Genomic DNA, 20,714 nt, shown 5'->3' with positions numbered 1-20,714 from the left:
ATCTTGCTTTCTCCTTGTTCTTCTTCATTTCCTTTGTCATGCTACATGATTAAGCCCTGGAGTTAATGAGAAAAACATTTTTATTAACTTATGTTCAATAAGTTCCCATGAAAAAAAAGGGGGAGGAAATTGGAAACTTTTTGCAAGTTGTGAAACATTAAGGGGGAAAAAAAACTTCCAGGACGGCTCTCCACCAGGGCTTCAGGCCGACAAAGGGAAGCAGGGATGGGCATGGGCAGAACTGCTCCCCTTTCTAGGGTCTCATAAGACCTGCAAGGCATTTACTGTGCATTTAGTCCTGTAGACAGAACCTCGTGAAAATGCTGCAAGTATTATTTTTCTCTATTTGACACATGAGAAAATGTGAGAATTAGAAAGGCTGTGTGACAGGACTGGAGAAAGGAAGAAAGACAGGCAGAGAGAGGAGAGAAACAGGCACAGAATGGGGGGCACAGAATCGTAGCTCTAGAGTTGGAAGGGATCTCTGTTTAGTCCAAAACCTTCATTTTACAGGTGAGGAAACTGAGGCCCAGAAGGTTAGATAACTTGCCTACGGACTAATGGATCATAAATTCAAACATCCAACACACACATTACATATATACCAGAGGGGACCAAAGGCACAATGGAGAAAGAGCTGGCCTTGAGCCCAGGAACCCACCTCAGGCACCACTAACTGTGGGATGGTGGGCAAGGTCCTTAATTGCTCTGTGCTAGAGAAAAGGAGCCAGCTTGCCCCGATAAAGGGAGTTTCCTCACTGGGGAGGACCCTATTCTAATGAAATCATAGGTCAGGTCCTTAACTCTTCTCTGCTGGGCTCTGGCAACCCAGAGACCAACCCAGAGGCAACCCTCAAGGGGCTAACAGCCTACTAAGAGGGAATCATCCAGGTAGAGATGGAAGGATTTCCAGGCCATCTAGTCCTCTGATCATAGATCTAAAGCTGGAATGGACGTGAGAGGTCATCTCATCCAACCCCCTCTCTTTTTACTGATGTAGACACTGAGGTTCAGAAGGGGTCCCACCAGTCCAATCAACTGGACACTTACTCCTCTCTCCCTTCTCTGTGACTTTGCCCTCTCTGATCCCCATGTCTGGAAGGATGAGCCCTCTCCCTCTCTCCCCCTGAGTTGCCCAGACTTCCTCATTCCAGGAAGTTTTTCCCAGGCTCTCTGCTTCTCCCACTCTCACCCCCAGTGCTTTACCTTGTTCACTTACCTCCCCTCTATCTTTCTCTCTCCTGTGGCTACACCACTGTTTATATACATCTTCAGCAGAATGTAAACTTCTGGAGGGCAGAGACATTCTTTGTACCTCCAGAACCTAGGACTGTGCCTGGCATGTAGTAAACACTTAAATGCTTGTCGATGGACTCAAATAAATATCTTTTGGGCCAAATGCTGCATTTTTCCACCAGCCCCCACATCCTCTACACTGCCCTTCCCCAAGTTGTCCCTCTAATATGCTTCAGAGCATCCTTCCAGGTTTGGTGAGTAGGACTCTGCACTGCAGAGTTTCCAAGAAATCGAGTAGCAGATTTCTTTTAGTTTTGCTCTTCTCTTCAACCCCAGAGACCTATTGGACTAATGAGTAGCTTAGCTCTGCACACATGTACCTACTCATCTTGGCCTTCCCGTTCCCCCCATAGAAATAAACTATATAATTCAAGAGGTTCAAGAAAGGGGCTGCTTCCATTCCAAATAGCCCAATGGGCAGAATTGGGATCATTCAAGTTTAAATAAAAAGCAAACTCTTGATCCTGGCATTTAAGGTCCCAAATAATTAGCTCCAACCAAACTTTCTAGACTTATTCTAATCCACCTTCCCTTCACACTCTAGACAATTCACTCTTCTCCATTCTCAGGCTTTCTGACTTCTAGGTTTTCTCTCGTGCCATTCCCAGTGTTTAGAATGTTTTCACCTAAGACCTTAAAAAACAATATCACATAGAGGAAAGGGCACTAGAAGACTGGGGCTCAAATCTTGCCACAGACAAATAGCTTAACCTCTCTGCTATGCCCTTTGGTCAGCTTAGAGACCTAACGATGACATCATCATCGTCATCATCCATATTTATATAGCATCTTCTCTGAGCCAGGAACCATCCTAAACAGTCTTTTAAAACTAGTATCATTTGACCCTCCCAACAATCCTCCATTATAGGTGTTGTTATTACACACACACACACACACACACACACACACACACACTCACACACACACTTTATGTTCAGGAAACTAAGGCAGACAACAATCTCTGGATACACTGTAAGATTTGCTAAGTGCCCTGCACATACTATCTCATTTGATCCCCACAATTCCTGTAAAGTAGGAGGTATGGCTATCCCCATTTAACATATGTGGAAACTAAGGCAAACAAAAATGTGGAGACATTCTATATGTTAATTGCTTTGTCCAGGGTCACAGACCATCTAGCAAGTATCTGAGGTAAGATTTGAACTCAGGGAATTCTTTCCTGACTCCAACTCTGATGTTGTATCTACTGCATCACCTAAATGCCAATACTGCAGCCCAGAGTGGACACAGGAGTCCAGGTAAGATGGACAGCCATGAGCTCAACCAAAGGAAACTCCAGGATGGCTTATGGGTGGTCCTGGCACAGCTTAAGCTTTCCCAGGAAATCTTCCAGAAAGTGTAACCCTGAGCACTGCTAGACCTCAAGGTATCTTCAGATCAAACAGGTCAGAATGAATCTGGTTCTACAATGACAGGTCGGGTCCCTAATGAGAACATTCTCTAGAGAAGACTTAGACTGTGGACTGCCAGTTCCCTGGCCCCTATCACACCCACTTGTGGAAATGCGCCTGTGAAAAGCAGATAGGAGAAGAGGATCAGAGTTTTCTTTTCTTTTAACCATTCAAAGTCTTGGCAAGGGTGACCCCCCCCCCCCTTTCTGTTCTTAGGAGCCTCTTTTATGCTCTGAATTTACCTTAACCATTTTATGTTGGGGCAGAACTTGCCAGAATTCCCTGGAAAGAAAGCTTATATTTAATCATTGCACCATTTCCTTTCTTTCTTAGAGAAAACAAAACAAAACAAACAGAAAAAAAAACACACAAAACCATTTCCTGGACTCCCCAATGTCATCCTAACATTCCCTAGAACACAAATAGCTTTTTTTTTTTTGCCTTTCAAAAACATAGTGCAGTCTGTGCAAAAAATCAAGCTTCCAATGGGCTCAGTTACACTTTAATTGAGATAAATAGACCTGTCACTACCACTCTGCCCTCAGTCCAAAACTGACACACTACACAGCTCCCAATCATTAATGATTCACAGATAATCCATTCCTATTAGTGACAGCTGGCTGGGCCCTGTACAACCTCTGTAAACAAGGAGGCTTACACTATACCTTGAAGGCAAGGGAAATTGGCCTACAAGCTACCAAATCTCAGTTTAAGAAAATGGACTGGAGTGACCTCTCGAGGTTCTCTTCAAGCTCCCCAGTTTGGTGGTTATATAAGAAAGCCTCTGTAAGTCACCTCAGTTCAAGGCAAGAATTTGCTGGAAGAAAAGTCATTCCTCATTGGAACTGCTCTAAGTCATGGTGGAGGAAAGGGGTCACTTTGCCAAGTCTTTAATCACAAAAGAACCAGATCAAAAACCCTAATAAAATGCAAAGAGTTTGCAAGAGTGGAGGACTAGGAGTATAGAACACTGCATATATTGGTAGACTCAGGTCAATAGATTACAGGGTCAGAGGTTGAAAGACTGGAGGGACCTTCAAGCTTCCAGTTGCAATAACCTTAACTTTTAAGCTATTTTGTTGTTTATTATGATAGGATCATAGAGGGAGAGCTGGAAGGAATCCCATAAGCCATCTTGTCAAATTCCCTCATTTTACAGTTGAGGAAACTAAAGCTCAAAAGAGAAAAATAGATTGCCTAAAGCCACATGGGTAGGATTATAGGATTATAGATGAACAACTGGAAAAGACATTAGAAGACAGTTAGTTTGTCTTTTCATTTTACAGTTGAGGAAATTGAGGCCTAAAGAGAGTAAGTGACTTACTCAATATCTCATGAGTGACAAACGACAGAACCATGGTGAAATAAATTATGATGAAATAATTCATTTTCATAAATCATTTTCTCCTCCTCCTTCCAAAATACAGCTTACTGAGTAGGAGAGGAAAAAAAATATTTAGAAATAAAGATCATATAAAAACCAAAAATGGTAATAAAAAGTTTTTAATGAAAAAAGACCATTTGGGTAATATTTACAGAGAATCATGGAATCTCAAAGCTATGGTAGTCTCAAAGGTCATCTAGTCCAAACTATAATGGATGAGGAAGTCCCTTTGTATCATCACTGACAGTCTTCCAATCTCTGCTTGCAAACAGATGATTAGTTCATTTTTTCCCCTAAAGCAGTCCATTTCTCATTTGAAATCTCTAATTCTTAGAAAATTGTTCCTTATATCAAGTCAACATCTGTCCCTCTGCACCTTCTATACATTGCTCTTAGTCTGGCACTTGAAGACCAAAGAGAGCAAGCTGAATTCACCCTCTATCTGAGAACCCATCAAATAGTTGAAGAATTGACCATGGTGGTACATACCTCTAATCCCAACTACCATGGAAGCTGAGGTGGTGGGGGGAGTCTCTTGGGCTTAGGAGTTCTGAGTTGCAATGGGCTCTGCCAATTAGGTACCTGCACTAAGCTTAGCATCAATATGGTGAGCTCAGGCAAGCTAAGAGCCGCCAAGCTGCCTAAGAAGGGATGAGCCATTCCAGATTAGAAACAGAGCAGGTCAAAGCTTGCGCTAACTATTGGAATAGACCCATGAGTAGCCCCTATGTATCTAGCCTAGGCAAGATAGAATATTCATTTTTTTAAAATATACTTTAATATAATATATCATATCAAAATATATTGTGTAATATTGTGTATTATAGTATATTATGTAATAACATTATAAATTACATGATATATTAGTGTATGGGATTAATTATATATCATATATCATTTTATATTGTATATATTATCTTTTTAAACCAAATAGTTAAAAAAAAAAAGCGATGATATAAGCCCCATTCCCACCCCTGTCTTCTCTTACTCAGGCTAAACTTTTTCCCATTCCTTCAACCAATCCTTGTATGGCATCATTAGCAGGTTCTTCATTTTCCTGATTGCCTTCCTGGTTGTGCTCAAGCTGGTTAATGTCTTCCTTAAAAAGTGATACCAAGAACTCTACACAATCTTCCATAAATGGCCAGACCAGGACAAAGTACATCAAGATGTTCACCTCCCTTGTTCTGGACACTATGGTCCTATTTGGTAACTGAGCCAGATACAGCGTGAACTATTTTGGGATCTTTATTTATCTAATTAATGAAAAGCTATTTTCTCTCCGTTTCATCTTCCTTTACCTTTACAGAAAGGGGGAAGGAAAGAAAAGAAAACTAAGTCCCCTTGTAATGAATATGCCTAGTCAAGCAAAAAACATTCCTGCCTTGGCCAATCCCATTTTGTACACAAACACACACACACACACATACTATATATATACATATATATATATATATATCATATGAGCATATATGCATATAAATTGTATATGTGTATATATTCATATATATGTCAATAGGATGATTTTTACAATAACACTGTAAAGATAAACAATTTTGAAAAACTTAAAGAATTCTGATCAATACAAGGAGCAACTTTATTTCTAGAGCTCTATTGATAAAGCATGCTATCCTGCTCCTGATAAAGAAACAATGAACTCAAGATATATTGAGTTTATTGGGAATCATGGCATAATATTGACTCATGCTAAGTCTTCAATGTATAGAAATGTCCAGATATTCCATATATGACCTGTTGTCTATTCACTCTTCTTTCATCCTATGCTTGAGCTATTGATTTTTTTTACTTCAAGGGGGATTTTACATTTATACTTTGACAGTTACATGATGCAATGGCCAGAGCACTGGACTTGGAGTCAAGGAAGACCTAAATTAAAGTCCAGCCTCCACTTACAAGCTGTGACACTGAACAAGTCGCCTAATAGCTATCTGCCTCAGTTTCCTCAATAAAATGGGGACAATAATAGCACTAACTTTCCAGGATTGTTGTAAGGCTTGAATGTTATGACATTTGGGATATGCTATCCAAGCTTTGAAGCTCCATATAAATGCTGCCTAGTAGTAGTAGTAGCAGTAGTAGTATACCTATTACATTTCATCATTCTATAGATGATAGCTACCTTGATGGATCACAGAACCAGAATACAAAGGAAACTCAAGAGACTAAAAGGAACTTCTCATCCATCTTAAGCATTAGGAAGACCATTTTGGCCACTGTACAAATGCTAGGATAGAGAAAAGAGATGCTGGAGGTAGAGAGATCAGTTAGGAAATTTTTGTCAGAGCCTAAGGAAGAAGGGATGACTCAATTCAATTAAGTTAACATGTGTTTATTAAATACCTACAACGTGCCAGGCATAATGCCAAGTGCTTGAGGGAAAAAAATGGAATAACTTTTGCCCTAAGAGGCTTACATTGGGGGATAAGAAGAGGGAAGGGGACAACATGTATGTGAAAAATTTTTAAAAATGGATACAGGATGTTCCAGAAGTCTTAGTGCTGATGATTTTTTGGACACCCTGTACAAAGTAACTTTCAGAAATAGGATATTAGCAACTAGGAAGGAAACAAGATAGACTTCTTGTAGGAAGTGGTTCTTGGGCTGAGTTTTAAAGAAAGCTACAGGTTCAGTAATCAATAAGCCTTTCCCAAGTACATGAATGGCCAGTCCTTGAAATATGTACAGGTGTTCCCTGCCTAGTTTCATTTCATAGAGTACATGTAGCTTTTTCCTACCTGTTTCCAGTCCAACACATGGAACTTTGGGAACTGGTTTCTTTCCATAACGATTCAAATGTTGGTACCATATAATGTTAAAAAAAAATCTTTGGCTCCAGAGTCAGAAGAATTCATGACTCAGGAGTGGATGATCTGAAACTAACTGTTTGTATAAAAAATTTAACTTGTTCATTTTTCACTCTTTTTTCCTTAGTGGTTGTGAGCAGGCAGGATGATTTTGAGCTTCTCAGTAAAGTAAAAGGCTGCTGTTGTATCTCTCACACAACTTTTGTGTGTTTGTGAGCACATGGCACTTCTGTTTATTTTGTATACTTCTTTGGTCTTAAGCAAAGGAGAATTTTGAGGCAAGAGTTCCCAAGTAATAATATGAGTTTAGGAGATCCTGAGGTACTAACAGAGGCTCTACAGACAACTGGAAATGGTGACAGAATTTTCTTGAAACTGAAAGAATAGCCACAGAAATGAAGAGATAATCAATCAGCAAATTTGAGATGGACATACTCAGCCAGCAAACTAAGAGAAGCAGCCAGTCCCAGCAAAGAGTCAGTATAATTGATGTTTCCCTTTCCCTGTTGTCCAAGTAGGAACTGGGGAAAGAGTACTAGTAGCAGTGGAGCAGTCTGGTAATAATCAGCCTACCAGAGTGCTACATGTAAAGGAAACTTTATGGAGATTGCACAAAAGTGGAAAGGGACTTCCAGGGCCATGAGTCAGAATATACTTCTAGCAGGTACCTTGTGTGTACAGGAAGAGAGAATTCCCAGTCTGAAAAATGTTCTGAATCAATTGTTCTTGCTATATTTTTTTCAATAAATAATGAACCAATTTGTTGATTAACAATGGAGTGCAAAGTAGTGGGGGCTCAAGACACTCAGTTACCCTATAACAACTGAGGGAAAGGTAATTTAGCTGCCCTCTGGAAACCTCAACTTGTATATGAAAGTTAGAGGGTGAACTGGGGGAATAAGTTCAAAGGAGATACTATATACAGAATCCCAGAACTGGAGAGTTAAATGAGACCTCTACAACAATGTAGTTCAATGCATAAGTGAAAGGAATTGCACTATAATATGACAAGTAGTCATCTAGCCTCAGTTCAAAGATCTCCAAGGAGGAGAATTCTTATTTTATCCCCCCCCCCAATAATATGTATTTTTGTTTTATTTTTCCCTAATTACATGTAAAACCAGTTTCCAACATTTTTTAAAGAATATTGTGTTTTGAATTCTCTCCCCCTTTGAGATGGTAAGCAATTTCACATAGATTTTACATGTATAGTCATGTTAAATATTTCCCCATATTAATCCTTTTATGGAAGGAAACTCACATAGAAAAAAATTAAGAAAGTGAAAAAAGTTTGCTTTGGATTGAATTCAAATGGCTCTTTTCCTCTGGAAGTAGATGGCATTTTTTATCATTTATTTGGGATAGTTTTGAATCATTGTATTTCTGAGAATAGCTGTAATTTACAGCTAGTTGTTCATTATCAAGTACTCCTGCCACTGAGTACAATGTTCTCCTAGTTCTGCTTATTTCACTCTGCTTCAGTTTGTGTAAGTCTTTCCAGGTTTTTCTGAACTTCTGTCCTCCTGAATGTCATTTCTTATAGGACAATAATATTCCATTACAATCATAGACTACAATTTAGCCATTTCCCAATTGACGGGTATCCTCTCACTTTCCAATTCTTTGCCCCTCCAAAAAAGAGCTGTTTTAAATATTTTTGTGCAGATAAATCCTTCCCCCCCTTTTTTTTTTAACTCTTTGGGATGCAAATCTAGTAAAAGTATTGCTGGGTAAAAGGGTATGTATGTATGTACTGTTTTATAGCCCTTTGGGCATAGGTCCAAATTGCTCTCCTGAATGATTGAATCAGTTCACAACTCCCCCAACAGTGTATTTGTGTCCCAGCTTTCCCATATCCCTCCAAATTTTTGTCATTTTTCCTTTTCTGTCATAATAGCCAATCTGATAGGTATGGGTTAGGACCTCAGCGTTGTTTTAATTTGCATTTTTCTAATTATTAGTGATTTAGAGCATTTTTCTTGCATGACTATAAAGAGCTTTAATTATTTTAGTTGAGAACTGCCTATTCATATCCTTTGAATATTTGACAATTAGGGAATGACATATTCTTATGCACTTAACTCATTTCTCTATGTATTTAAGATATGAGGCCTTTACTGGAGAGACTTGTAAAAAAAATTGCACTACTATGGTTACTTTGTATTACTCTCCATCCTATTTACCCTTTTTTAGTTTAGTTTAGTTTCTGACCTCCATCTTCCCCAATTTTCCCTCTTTTCTATTAACCCTACTCCCTTTCTCTTATCCCCTTCCTCTCCTGTTTTCCTGTAGGGTAAGTAAGCTTTCTATACCCAATTGATTATGTATGTTCTTCCTTCATTGAACCAATTTTGATGAGAGTAAGGTACACATGCTTTCTTCTCCATGTCTTCTATTTTTCCACTCCATTATGAATACTTCTTCATGCTTCTTTTATGTGCAATAATATTCCCCATTCTATTTTTCCCTTACCCCTCTCAATGTATTGCTTTTACCAATGCTTAATTTTATTTTATTCTTTATAGCATCCCATAATATTCAAGTCACAGCCTTACCTCTGTGTATGTATACTCCTGCTAACTGCCCTAATAATGACAAAGTTCTTTGTTGTTATAAGAATCATGTTCCCATGTAAGAATGTACACAATTTAACCTTGTCAAATGTCTTTTGATTCTCTTTCCTTTTTATCTTTTTATGATTCTCTAGAATCTTGTATTGAGAATCAAATTTTCCATTCAGCTCTGATCTTTTCATCAAAAATATTTTAAAGTCCTCTATTTAAATGAATACCCATTTCCCCCCTGAAGGATTATGCTCAATTTTGATGGGCGATTCTTGGTTAAAGTGCTAGCTCCTTTGCCTTCTGGAATATCATATTCCAGGCCTTCCTATCCTTTATTGTAGAAGTTGCTAAGTCTTGTGTTATCCTGACTCTGGCTCCACAATATTTGAATTGTTTCTTTCTAGCTGCTTAAAATATTTTCTCCTTGACCTGGAAGTTTTGGAATTTAGCTACTATATTCCTAGGAGTTATCCTTTTGGAATCTCTTTCAGGAAGTGATCAATGGATTCTTTCAATTTCTATTTTGTCCTCTGGTTCTAGAATATCAAGGCAATTTTCCTTGATGATTTCTTGAAAGATGATATTGAAGCTCTTTTTTTGATTATAGTTTTTAGGTAATCCAACAATTCTTAAATTTATTTCTCATGATCTTTTCAAGTCAGTTGTTTTTTTCCTATGAAATATTTAACATTTTTCTTCTATTTTTTCATTATTTTGACTTTGAATGTTTCATGGATTCATTAACTTCCACCTGCCCAATTCTAATTTTTAAAACATGATTTCCTTGAGTGAACTTTTGTACCTCCTTTTCCATTCAGCCAATTCTACTTTGTAAAGAGGTCTTTTCCTCAGTATATTTTTGTACCTCTTTTTTCCTAAAGGCCAATTCTGTCTTTCAAGAAGTTTTTCTTTTTGGTGCATTTTTTTTATAACTTCTTCCATTTGGCCAGTTCTGCTTTTTAAGAAATTCTTCTGTTCTTTGGATTTTTGTGCCTCTTTTACTAATTTACTGGGAGTTCTATACATCAATAAAATCATAGGTATATTTTTTTTATGAAGTCTAGAAAACACAGCATGGTAAATGGAGAATGTTGGCTTCAGAGTAGAAGGAGTAAAGTTCAAATCCCACCTCTGTCACTATCTGTGAGATTTGGGGCGAGTCACTTACCTAATCTGTGCCTCATCTTCTTTCATCTTTAAAAAGATCTCTAGATGGTCCCTTCTAGTTTTACATTTTGATCTGTAAATGTAAATGTAAAATTGTAATTTTATTTTATTAATTATTATATATAAATATATAATAAATAAATAAATTAAAATAAATTAAAAATTAAAAATATAAAAATTATATAAATTAATAAAATTTAATTTTATTAAAAATGTAAAAATACATTTAAAATTTATCCACCATAGTTCTTTCTGGTTATAGGAACACATCAACATTACCTCTATATTTTTGTGTAACTCTCACCTGTGACTCCAAGAAACTAGCTTGTATAGTGGCCACACCCTTGCAAAATCATCTCTACAAATGGGCTAATCAAGCAAGGGCTAAACCATCAGTGAATTAGGGAAATATCTAGTCCAAACATGTGAAGATTTCCTCAAGCAGAATGAGAAGATGCAAACAAATTGTCCCAATGGCCATGAAGGCAGCTAAAGCAGGGACATTATGGAGCACTTAGAGCATGGTCAGACTTTAAGATGCCAAGGCCATTCACTGCATCCTTACCATTGCCACTCATTCTAACTTTTGTTTTCCCACTGGGCTTCAGTGAATCTGGAAAATTTAGCCTGATGACTGTGCAACTCTCCCTCACTTAAATCTAATTCACTTGTAAAGCAAGATATCACCTTGTGATGTCACTGATCTCTTCAAAAATGGACAAACAACAACTTCTGGTTTAATTCCTTAGATCCTTTCAGACCATAAAGTTCCAAAGCTGAAATAAAAGTATAGCTCCATTCAATTAAGTTACATTTAGAGTGAGATGGTGGTGTTATTGTTGTTCAGCTGTTTCAGTTGTGTCTGAGTCTTCCTGACCCTATCTGAGGTTTTCTTGGCAAAGGGGTTTGCCATTTCTTTCCCCAACTCATTTGACAGATGAGGAGGCAAAGAATTAAGGTCACACTGCTAGTGTCTGAGGCTGAATTTTCTCTATCCACTTTGCCACCTAGCTGGACAGAGTGAGATGGTATGCTCTAAGAAATAGATCTTAGACTAACTACAGTTTAAGATGAATCTTCGATTTAAACTCAAAGCTGAAAGGAGACCAATGTTTTTATCTGCCAAACTGGTCAATCTATCAGTCAACAAGCATTTACTAAGCTTGCCTTATGTCCTAGGCAGGCACTGTGTTTTAGGGTATAAAAGGCAAAAACAGACCACTTAAGTAGCTGAGCAAAAGAATGTCCCAATTTTCAGTAACTACAGCAAATATGAATAAGTATGGAAAGGTATTATACTAATAGGCTATAATGAAGGCTTTGGTAAAAGGGAGAATAAGGATAGGTAATTGGGTCTGTGATTTCATTGCCATGATGAATTATCCTTGCAAGTTAGCATCTTCTCTGCCACTCAATCTTAACAAACTGCCTGGAACACTGAATGATTAAGTGACTTGCTCAGGTCACTTCTTATATATCATAGGTGAGATTTGAACTCAAATCTATTTGGCTTAGAAGGACATTTCTCTCTTGATTATGCCTTCAGTTAAAAAAAAAAAAACTAGAACAGGGTGGATACTCTTGAAATTCATGTGGTGGTGTTGTTTTTAAGAAACCTGCAGTTAATTTTAGTCAATTTTGTCAATGTCTTGCCCCACTTGTTGCCTTTTTTAAAATTTATTTTAATGAGGGGCTGTTAGCAGGAAGGAAAATTGAGTTTCATTTCCTCTTTTCCTCTTCCAGTGTTCTGGTGAAGGTGCTAATGAGCAACAGAAAAACTGAAAAGCAGACAGAAGGAAGGAGCAAAGGATGCCCAGAAAAATACCAGCTCCCACTTAAAGGGCATTTTGCAGTTTGTAAAGGTCCATGGCCTCAGCCCTGGGGGCACTTCCTCCACCAGAGTCTTCTGCATCCTGAAGGCTCCTTCCCAATGTTTTCATCCGGGGCACCGCCCCTGCACGTCAGAGCCCTCCCGGCCCACTGAGGCTCATTAATCCTGGGAGGGGGTAAGAGGGGGCGGAAGGGGGCTGCCCCAAAAGCGCCTTAGCAAAGGGGTCAAGGCGGGTCAACGTTCTCCCTCCTCCCTCTCCCCCCTCCTTAATCAAATACAGCTCCCGCCAAGCTTCTGGGAAGAGGGGTCTAGTCGACACTTTCGACAGACAATTGTGCGACTGTTTTTTTAAAAATCTTCCAAACAAAGAGTTCTTATTTTCTAAATATAAGAAAGACGTCTCGGGGTTGTTGAGTCAGTCTTTCCCCGCTGCCAGCGGCGTGAAAAGAAGGAGCCTTGGAGGAAGTGGGCGCGGTGTGGAATCTGCGGGCGTTGGCGTCGGTATTACCTTTACTTTACACATGGAGCGCAAAGCAGAACGGGACAGCTTCGAGGGCAGAAGCGAATCAGAGCACGTGAGGGCAGGATAGAACCGGATGGGCTTCTAGAGCAGAGGGGAGGGGGATGGCGGCCTCGCGCTGGTAAAACGGATTTATTTTGCGCAAGAAACCATAGCCGTTGCATGAATCTATTTTGCAGAAGTCATGGGTGTTTGCTAATGTCCCGAGTGAGGTCCTCAGTGCATAACAGTCTTAGAGAGAACCCTTCAATAAGTAAGGGATGAAGCTGACTCAGCTTGAAATTTCAGAAGGCCCTGGGAAGATGCTACATATGACTGTGATTGTAGTTATTATAATTTATATTTAGGATGAAAATATTGGAAGTAGGAAAAAAAAGTAATCTCAAATTGTTTTTAGGAAAAGACAATGCCAAAGTGCATCAACAGCCTATCCACAAGCAGTTGAGATGGGGGGGGGGGGGAGGGGGGAAGAGAGAGAACAAGGGAAAAGAATGGAAGATTCAGAGAGAAGGAGACATGGAAAAGGGAGAATTGGAAGAGAACTCGGCATTTATAACATCTGCTTATAAGAAGAAGCTTCAGGAGAAAGCTAAGGTAGCAGAAAGAGAGAGAACTGCTGCTTTGAAGTCTTTTTTTAGATGTAATGAAGAGGAAAGATCTCAATAGATTTTTATAGGCACCTTTTAAATGCAGCTGTTGGAGAAGAACCTAAATGTAGCCTTGGGAAGGTAGCTCTAGGATAAAGGAGAAGAAGCCACTGAGTTATTGAAATGAATTTAACCCAGACAACAGTCCAATTTGGTAGAAACATACCCAAAATTGCAGTGAAAGAAGAGGAAAACTAGAAAAAGTGAACTTGATGTGGATAGCAGGGAAGAAAATAATAAAATTGAAGACAAAGGTCATCAGACAGAACCATAGGCTCCAGAAAAGGAATCGGTGACATAAAAGCAAGAGATGGAAGTGACTGGCATCAGGGCCACATGAGTCAGATCAAAGGGCAAGGCAAATATCCCATTGACACACGTTGAGAAGGAAAGGAAAAAATGGATCAGCACAGGCTCACAGGGCAGCAGTAAAGGCTATGTCTGGAAGAGGTACAAACAGGAAAATAAATAGTAAAGAGAATGAGGACTGACTTAGAGTGGGAGAAGCAATCTCCCAAAGGATAAGAAAGAGCCAGGCTGAGAAATGCTGAAGAACAGCATGACAAGGAGGAGAGGAAGATAAGAAAGGGAGGCAGCCGTCTTGCAGAAGAGGGGAAAAAAGACAGGCATGAGAAATGCAGAAAGAGGGAGCTCAGCATGAATTTTTCAGAAGGATCAAGAAAGGAAGGAAGTAACTTGAATTGGGGGCATGGGACAGGGGATGTGGGAAGGAAGGCTCCCCCAGGAGGGGATATGTGGAGAAGGCCTCCAGCCCTGAAGGATAGTGATGTCAAAACACCGACTTGAGTAGGAAGGAGAGGAAAAGCTGCCTGAAACAATGAGCAATTTTGCAAAGCAGAGGAACAAAAGAGACTGATGTCAGGGAGAGACAAGTACCTAGCCAGGCACATATTTCAGAATAGTTCCAAAATCTACATTGAGAGAGAAGAGGAATAAGGATTGCCTAACTAGAGGCCCAGAAAGAATTGAAAATGGTAACAGCTAAACTGAAGGAGAGTAGAGAGAAGTGATATATTTTTTTTAATATTTATTGGGGGTTTGGAGTGGGGCAGCAGCAGTTTATTCATGTTCCCAACACACTGTAATTTAATGTATATAAAGATTTCCTTGATTTAATTTTTTTTAATCCTTTGTGGAGACTCAATCCAAACTGGTGAAGGACTTCTATAGGCTCAATATTATCCTCACTATGTCATCGCTATACAAGAGCATTTGTACTCATTTTCTATAAGAAGTGAATTCTGTTCTTTCTGTATTTGTCATAGGTCATCTTCCATGACACATGGCTATAATATATAGCATTTCTTAATGTATAGTAATCTCTTTGATGAACCCCTTTGTCCTTTTGACTTGTTTAGATAACAGAAGAATGGAGTAATAAAGTTATCTCTAAGATTGGATTTGTCAAAAAATATTTTATGGGTTTTTTTTTCAATAACAAGTACATGTTTTCTCTCCATTGCCTCCATTTTCTCCACCTTCTCTGCACTGAAAAAGAAAACTATTGGAACCAATATGTAGTGAAGCAAAACAAATTCCAGCATTGGTTACATCCAAAAATATGTCTCATTTTGAATCTTGAGTCTATCACCTTGCTGTCAGAAAGTGGGTAACATTTTATCAATGGTCCCCTGGAATTATGGTTAGACATTGAACTAATTAGAATTCTTAAGTCTTTCAAAGTTATTTGTCTTTACTGCATTGTCTCCTCAACAGTCCCCCTGAAAACACAATTTCGCCTGGTTCTGCTCATTTTCTTCTAACTATGTGGCTCAGTGGATAGAATGCTGGGCCTGGAGTTAGAAAGACCAGAGTTCACATCTGGCCTCTGATGCCTACTTGCTATGTGATCCTGAGCAAGTTACTTAACCTCAGCCTGCTTTGATTTCTTTAACTATACAACTTGAAGATAATAGTAGAAACCTCACAGTGTTATGGTGAAGATCAAATAAAATATTTGTTAGGCACTTAGCACCTTTCCTATCATACAGTAGCAGCTTCTTCCTTAGTTCTCAAAGTACAATACTCTGAAACCTCCATAATTTCTTATATCCCAATAATATTCCATTGCATTAAGATAACATAATTTGCTCATCTATTCTTCAATTTGTGGATACCCCTTTAGTTTCCAATTCTTTGCCCAAAAAAGATGCAATAAATATTTTTATGCATATAGATCTTTTCCTCTCTTTTTTTCCTCTTTGGGGCACAAACGTAGTAGTGGTTTCAATGGGGAAAAGTATACAAGGTTTAGTAATTTTCGGAGTGGGACATAGTTCTAAATTGCTTTCCAGAATGACTGGACAGAACCTTTGTAAGTTCTCAACATTTTCATAGTTGGAAAGAGCCTTTAAAGCTACACTCAATACCTAGGGTTTTTGGTTTGTTTTGAAAAGAAGGAATGATGAATCAGGGTCTTGTATTTTCTACATCTTTCAAACAATGGTGTGTGTGAAGATGTGTTATGCAAAAACATCTTCCAAAAGCTTAAAAACTCCCCTCAGGTTTTCGTTAAGGAAACTCTAACTCTCTAACTCTCTCTCTCTCTCTCTCTCTCTCTCTCTCTCTCTCTCTCTCTCTCTCTCTCTCTGTCTCTGTCTCTCTCTCTCTCTCTCTCTCTGTGTCTTATCAGGAAGAAAAAGGAAGGGAAAAAGGGAAAGGGAGGAAGAGGGAAAAGGAAGTAAAGGGAAGGAGGGAAGAAATAAGCATTTATTATATGCTAGACACTGTGTTAAGCACTTTTTAAATATTTGACTTACAGAGATGATAAGGATATATATGTATATATATATGCATATATATCAGTTATCTTCTTGGTCATCTTTAAAAAAAACAACTGTTATGTTTTCTATTCTTTAAAATTTTGTCTTTTTGAAATATCTTGAAAATTCATTCCTGTTTCAAAATTCTTTTCTCCAGCACAGTGTTTTGTCAAATCAATTCAAATAAATGTTAATGAATTTGAAACACTATGTAAATCTTAAAGCACTACATAAATGTCAGCTATTATCATTATTGCTAATTTCCAGATTCCTGTTTTTAAGTGCCATTTTTTCTAATGCATTATATCAGATTAGATACTTCTTCTAAATGTGATTCTACTGTTATTTAAAATCAAAATTCTCTACCAAAATTATTATAGATTTGTCCCATCTCCTGTTTGTTATTATACTCTTCCCAATTTCCTCTATGGAATGTCCCAGGGCAATCTGACTTTGGTCATGCACCAAGATTTTTGAAGATCTGTGTTCCCACTCAATTCTTCTTACTAGTTTTTGATGTAATATTACTAATAACTAGCTATCAGGTTTATAATATGGTATTTGGCATTTTCTTATCTTTTAAAAATTTGTTGTTTATACCATTATACTCTTTAACCTGGCAATCTCACCACTAAGTTTATAAATCAGATTGATACATAGATAAGATGAGATAAGATATACACATACCTCAAGGAAGTTAAAGGGAAAGAGAGTTTGCATATACACCTAAATATTTATAGCAGTAATTTTGTTAGTAAAAAAGAACTAGAAATAAATGCTCATCAACTGGGAAACAAGTGAACATATTATGGGATATGAAGGTAATGTAATATTACAGTGAAATAGGAAATGATGAATATGAAAGTACAGAAATGCATGGGAAGACATTTGAACTGATGCAAAATAAAATAAGCAGAAACAAGAAAACAATATACATGATGATTAAAACAATATCAATGAAAATAGCAATATAACAACAAACCTAAGGCTTATTAACTTTGGTCCTGCAAATGCACCTTCATATTTAATACTACTATTATCATTAATACTACATTTCTATGACATTTTTAAGGTTTACAAAGCATTTCACAAATATTTTATCCTGACAAGCCTAGGAGGTGTGCTAAACCATTACAATTGGACTATGAAGAAACTGAAGCAAATGGTTAAGTGATTTGCCTATGTGGCATAAACAGTGGGTGTGTATGAGGTCAATATGAACTCAGATCTTCCTGACTCCACATCCAGGATTCTATTCACCTTAACACTTAGTTACTTCTATTTGTAGAAGTAGGGGACTATGTGTAGAACAATGAATATACCATCACACTTTGCTGATGTATTGTTTAACTTTTCTTTCTTCCTTTCTTTCTGTACTTCCTTCTTTTTTCTTTCTTTCTTTCTTCTTTCCTCCTCCCCCCTCTCTCTTTCTCTCTCTCTTAAATGTAGGTAGGAGTGGGAATAAAATGGGAAATGAAGGCAGTAACTGAAAAAGGTATCACTAAGAAAATGTTAACTTATTGGATTGGATACCAACAGTTAATATCCATAGTTTAAATCCTGGATAATTATTAATACCCTCTGACTTTGCTGTATCACTACACTACCATCACTCCACAAGAAGATGGAAGCAATGATGACTAAGGAACACTTTGTATTTTTATATGTTTTATTGGCTGTCATGGTCAAATTGGCCATCCTGCTGATAATGAACCTCTTGTTGGCAGAAAATGTCATCAAACAGTAGGAACATCTTTACACTAAGACCATGCTTCTCCACAAGCATCCTACTTTGACCCCACATGCTAGCATGGAAGCAACTCTATTTTCTGATATGCCACTGAAGAACAGTTTCAGTAAGGTCATATTAGAACATAGGATCAGATTTGGAGCAGGAAGGAATTGCAGAGATCATCTAGTCGAAGCTCATTTTACAGATAAGGAAACTGAGGTCCTAAGATATATAACTCAAGAATAATAAGTAGGAGAACTCAATTCCTCTAATTTCTGTCCTAATAACTGGAAAAAAAGGCTTAAAGTATATTTCCTGTAATAGAGATAGTTCAGATCTTATCATGTCCATTCTGAAGATGAGGAAACTGAGGCTCAAAGATGTCATTAATTACATTGAGTCACAATTAGTAATAAGTGAAGCAAAGACAAAAGTGTCCAGGTATTTAAATCATACATTTTCTACTGCATCAATTCTCCTTCATTGTATAACATTGATGAATGTTCATGCCAGAATTAAGCAAAGTGGGTTAAAAACAACCCCAAAAAATTCCAACTCTGCCTCTGTTAGCTGGGAAATAACAGGCAGGTCAAGATAAAGGATCACTAAAGCAGAGCACATTTTTTTCATGATCATGCTACCTCTCAGAGGTCAGCCAAGAGGAAGGAATCCATCAATCATTCAGACAGGCTTCAAATAGCCAAGGGAGGGAAGTGGGAAGGGGTCATGGCCATTTAGAAAGAAAGGTCTTTTCTACAATGGCAAAGTAAACATTGCTAAATGTGGCCAGTTCTTTACTACTGCTATGCCTTTGAATTCTACCCTCTAATTTTTTTTTTTCCAAAAGAGGGACTTCTGGAAGGATGTTTTGGGAGCAAGAATTGCAATGCTCTGTGACATTAATATATTTTTCCATACATCAGCTCATTTGACCCTCATAATAACTCTGAGTAGATATTCGCATCTGAGTATTACAGCTGGAGAAATTGAGGCTCAGAAATTAAGTGATTTGCCTGCGATCACATAACTAATGAGCTGCAGTGTTCTTCTTGACTCCAAAGCTAGTAGTATTCTATCAACCTCCAGGACTCAAAGTCAGGAAAAACCTGGGTTTGAGTCCTGTCTCTAATTTTTTTATAACTTTATCCATGAGGCAGTAAACAAACCTCTCTGAGCTTAGGCTTCTCATTCATAAAATGGGTGCAATAATGCCTGTAGCACCTACCTTACTATTCTTGTACGGCTAAAATGAGATCATGCTTTGTAAAATGTCTTGAAAATTCTAAAGCACTGTATAAATGTTAGTTCTTATTGTTATTATCTCTGTCAGGGAGGTTCAGAAAGAGCAAGTCCTGGGACAAGTTGCTTATTCTGCCATTGTCCTTTTCTATTTAATGCTCTAGATGGCTGCAAAGATGGGTAAAACCATTGCTTTTTTTATTTGAATAAAAACATTAGGAGGTGACCTAGTTGTCCTTTACACTACTTCAAAAAAAAAAAGACTTCAGCAAGTCATTCGAGGAAGGTCTCTTCCTGTGACAGAAAATGCTCTGATAAGAGTCAGAAGAAAACCAGAATTTGACTGTTATTTTACTAGGTGTGTCCTTGGGTAAATTATTCCACTTCCTCTGTTGCCTCAGCTTCATCATCTGTAAAATAAGCTAATGATATCTCATAGGATGTTTATAAGAATCAAAAAAGATAATGAATGCAAAGCACTTTGCTAACCATAAAGCATAATACCAATGCCAGCTTATTTGTTATCTCTGCTGACTAGACTATGAACAACCTAAAATGTGAGGGACCATTTTCACTTTTACCATTTTATCCCCTAGTACTTAGTCTGGAACACTGTAGCCACTTCATCAATTCCTCTTGATGGATAGATGGATGGAATGGACCGATGGATGGTGGATAGGTAGATAGTTAGATGGATGGGCTGATGTATGATCCTACTCTTTAGGTTCACCAAAAGCAATTCCATTGGTAGATGGAACAGAAAAGATAATCGGCACCATATTTTTATTCCCACCTGATTTTGATGTTCTTATGCAGGTCTCTATACTCTGCAAACTTTTCAATTCAGTGCAGCTGGGATATTATGAATATTTACTATGGCAACATCTATGAAAATCTTTGTTCTTCAACCACAACAAAACAATTAAAACTGAGTGTCCTGGAAGCATAATGGCCAAGCTTGCCCTCAAAGAAGAGTTATGAGAAAAATGCCTCCTGAGTTTCTTTTCAGAAGTGGGGGACAATGGGTGTGGGAAACAGTGCACATAATGTCAGACTTTTGGGATATGTTCATTAGTTTTACTAGAATTTTTTATTTTGTTTCTTTTTTTCCCTCTGGGAATGGTAAAAGAATAGAGGCACTGATGAATATAGCTTATATAAAGTTTAAAAGTATAAAGTAAATGTTGTTTTCCAATAAATTAGGTATACAATACATGGTAGTAAATGACCATCACATTCTAGTGTTTGAGAAACCCAAAGATCCAAGCTTTTAGGGCAAGAGCTCACTTGACAAAAATTGCTGGGAAAATGAAA

At 37.9% G+C, this 20,714-nt stretch overlaps 1 long non-coding RNA gene across 2 annotated transcripts in view; it reads right to left on the bottom strand.

The window, feature by feature from the left end:
- Window positions 1-13,041, bottom strand: part of LOC103095820 (uncharacterized) — a 26,431-nt gene extending 13,390 nt beyond the window's left edge. Inside the window, exons 1-2 of one of the 2 annotated variants that reach the window (XR_472542.2) lie at window positions 12,988-13,041; window positions 10,650-10,721 (exon numbers count right to left, since the gene is read on the bottom strand). This is a non-coding gene — a long non-coding RNA (uncharacterized LOC103095820). Of the gene's footprint in view, window positions 1-10,649; window positions 10,722-11,335; window positions 12,951-12,987 lie in introns of those variants that run through there. The other variant, XR_472541.2, reaches the window with a different exon arrangement.
- Between the last annotated feature and the right edge of the window lie 7,673 nt (window positions 13,042-20,714).

The sequence above is a fragment of the Monodelphis domestica genome, chromosome 5 (assembly GCF_027887165.1).
Source record: "Monodelphis domestica isolate mMonDom1 chromosome 5, mMonDom1.pri, whole genome shotgun sequence".
NCBI classification, from domain to species: domain Eukaryota; kingdom Metazoa; phylum Chordata; class Mammalia; order Didelphimorphia; family Didelphidae; genus Monodelphis; species Monodelphis domestica.
This window is presented reverse-complemented; position numbering and strand designations above follow the sequence as displayed.